The following is a 3,740-nucleotide window of genomic DNA, read 5'->3' on the forward strand; positions in this document are numbered from 1 at the left end:
CTTCTTATACTTGCTGGTGTTTTCAGATCCAATTAGGAGTCCACTGAATCCCAGTAGAATGCAGAAACTGGCTGAGAATGAGAACCTTTCCATGCCATGCTGTCTCTGAAAGACTTTCACAATATTTTCAGGAGTTATCTTCTTTGCCAACCAGCACGATGACAGAGGGGCAAACTAGCTGCAATCAGGCCAGTGGGGGCAAAGTGGAGTGGAAGGCCTTTCAGAACTCACTCCAACTCCTGGACCCAAGCGTTACTGCTGGATGATCAGCTTTGGCCATTTCAGGGCCTCTGCCCATTCAGGCGGTGCATGTCCTCTAAAGCTGTAGAATATGGAATCGAGATCTGGGCCGCCATCTTATGCATGGAACATGCAGGCATACCCTGCCTTTGTGTTTACCCGTGCTGAACGTATCATTTCATTATAACCCTGTCTGTCCTTTCAATTGGTTCAATTTTAAACCAATAGACATCAATAGCTCTGGAAACCTGCTCATTTATATCTGCTCAATATTGATAATGTAATCCACTTCTATCTTGATTATCGACACATTCTATACCAAAATCAAGCTTTATAACAAGAATCGAACAACACTTTCATTGAAAAAATGTGATTTTGCAGAGTTGAATAGTAAATATATTTACAGATTATTATTTGTAAGTGAGAAAAAGTCAACATTTGTTAAGTAGTCTGACAGAAAACATTTTAAAAACCCAAAAACATTGTGGGTATACAAGACCCATGAATACCAGCGGAGTAACAAAAATACCACACACAAGGGTTAGGGGGATTTTAGCTTTTTTTAAGTCAGCGAACAAGACATCTACAGTTTAATTGTAAAAATGCTACAAGATAGAACATACCGTTTCTACATGACTGGCTACATAGGAGCTTTGATAAAATAAATACATTTAGAAATGGTAAAGAATCAAATCAGCGTTTTCATATCTTCCATTTCTAATACCATGATATTTGGTGATCTGGGCCGACCCTGAAAAGCTGACTGGAGCATCCCCAATGGCCAGTATACGGTTCTAAGCTCTGGTCAGTGGGAGACCAACGACGCGGGGCTCAGGGTACATAAAATGAACTGTTTGGATGACGTCTGCTGCCTCATTGAGCTGACCTTGAGACTTGCTAGAGGCTGTGGAACAAAAGACGAGGAGACCCCTTATGACTAAAACTGCCCTACAGCTCCATGACATGCCATCCTGCAGTACCTACAATCAAGACCTTATTTAATGGCGGTGGGCCAGGAGAGGTTACGGGGCACCTTTGTACCTAACACCCCTTCTCAAACTGCCCATCTTCACTTAGCCAGTCATTACAGACACACCAGGAACGATCTTTCAGGGTACAGGCCATTAAAGCCTTACAGTATATTGTATTCTATACAGAGTCCTGCTATTTTTATGGATAACGTGCGGGTTCTGTTGGCTTCATCAGACAGTGACCTCCAGCTCCTCACTGGAGTGGTTTACAGCCGAAGTGTGAAGCGGCTCTAAATCCAAGGCCATGGTTCTCCAGCCGGAAAAAAGGGTGATGCTCTCTCCGGGTGGGGAACACATTACTGCCTCGAGTGGGAGGAGTTCAAGTATCTTGGGGTCTTGTTCATGGTGAGGGGAAGAAGAATGGAGGCGGGGAGGCTGACAGGACGGATCGTGTGGCATCTGCAGTAATGCAGGCTCTGCAATGGTCCGTCGTGGTGAACTGGGCCAAAAGGCAAGGTTGTCACATTTACCAGTCGATCTACATTCCTACCCACCTACCTATGGCCAATACGAAGCTTTGGGTAGTGACCGAGAAAGCAAGACCGTGGATACAAGCGGCCGAAATGAGTTTTTCTACACAGGGTGGCTGGACTTTCCCATAGAGATAGGGGTGAGGAGTTCAGCTATCTGGGAGAGACTGAGTAGAGTCACTGCTCCTCCCGCATTGAGAGGAGTCAGTTGAGGTGATTTGGGCATCTGGTAGGATGCACCCTTGACCCCACATCCCTGGTGGGTGTTCCGGACATATCCGACTGGGAGAAGGCCGGGCAGACCCAGGACATGTTGGAGAGGCTATGTCTCCCGGCTGGCCTTAGAACGCCTCGGGGCCCTCCCAGAGGAGCCAGATGGGGTGGCTGGGGAGAGGGAGGTCTAGGCTTCCCTGTTTAGGCTGCTGCCCCCACGACTCAACCTCGGATAAGCGATGGATAATGGATGGAGGCCTGCACCTGTATAATATTACAAATAAAGGCAAACTCTGACCATATAATACCCCAGCAGACAGACATTTATCAAAATTATCAACTTCTTGCAAGATGAATGTTGAGACCTTCAAATTATTAATTCACTTGCCAATGTTATTACATTCAAAAAGCTACAACTTACAGCAAACACACATAGGCACCACATAAATGCAAGATTTCCAGCTAGGCGGGTCCCAGGAGATCACTGCTGGCGAGTTTTAACTTTTCAGAAGGGAGTAGATGTTTAATACCATTACGTAAATTTACAAAAATGATCAATAGCAACAAAGAGTACAGCCCAATAAAAAAATAAAAAAAAATAATCCGCTTAACCATTTTATGAAACAATTAAGAAAAGTAAAAAGGCCCATCAGGTGATCATGAAGTCAAGTGGCTTCATTGTCATACCAGGCACACAGTGGAACAAACATCCAACGGGACCACCAGGGTGCAGCACAAACAGAACAAGTAAGGAACTCTAATACAATAGATACAGTTAGGTCCATAAGTATGGTATTTGTACAGCAAGACCACAATGGATTTGAAATCATCACATAAGTGAAGCGTAGGGTTTTCAAAGTTAATTCAAAGGGTTTAACAGAAATATCATACCAACCATTTGGGGATGACATCCATTTTTTAATACATGGCCCCCCATATACACGGTGGCTGAAAAATGTTTGGACAACTGACTGACCAGCTGTTCCATAGCCAGGTGGGAGCAGGGTCCTCTTTATTTCATCAACTATTAAGCAGGTAGAAGGTCTGCAGTCAATCCAAGTTTGGAATTTGCATTTGGAAGCCGTCGCTGTGAACTCTCAATAGGAGGTCCGAAGAGTTGTCCGTGAAAGTAAAAAATGGGCCATCAATAGGCAGAGAAACAAAATAAACCCATCAGGAGAGAGCAGAAACAGCAGGACTGGTCAAATCAACCATTTGGTACATTTTTAAAGAGGAGGAACACACTGGCGAGCTCATCAAGACCATAAGGGCTGGACAACCATGGAAGACAACGGTGCTGGATGATCACAGAATTCTTTCCTGGGCAAAGTATAAACCCCTTCCCAACGTTTAGCCAAGCCAAGACCGCTCACCTGGAGGCAGGCTGATCATTTCCAAAGTCGGCAATCAAGAGGAAAGCAGGATTAGTGCAAAATGGTGTAAAAGTAAATCAGGAATCAGGGGTATTGAGCTAACTCTGTTCCAGAAAACTTAGATTTAGCTAAACGTGTTTCTGAGGCTGATTAAACCAGAATTGTGTGACCCATGAGGCAAAAGGATGTGGATAACCCATTAATTCTGCTTTATGGAGTGGGCTCAGGATTTGTCTGTTCTGGAAAGAGAGATTTGGCAAAATTCAGCTCAGTTACTGGAGCAGCCAATGCTTTGAAAGTAACATGAAGGGTTAACACCTCAAGGTCACAATAATGAGGGGCGGAGCATCCAATCACAAGATCAGAGGCCACCAATGACCTGTCAGAAACCCTGATCACAGGTGCCATTGAGG

Source organism: Polypterus senegalus, chromosome 1 (assembly GCF_016835505.1).
Source record: "Polypterus senegalus isolate Bchr_013 chromosome 1, ASM1683550v1, whole genome shotgun sequence".
Lineage (NCBI taxonomy): Eukaryota > Metazoa > Chordata > Cladistia > Polypteriformes > Polypteridae > Polypterus > Polypterus senegalus.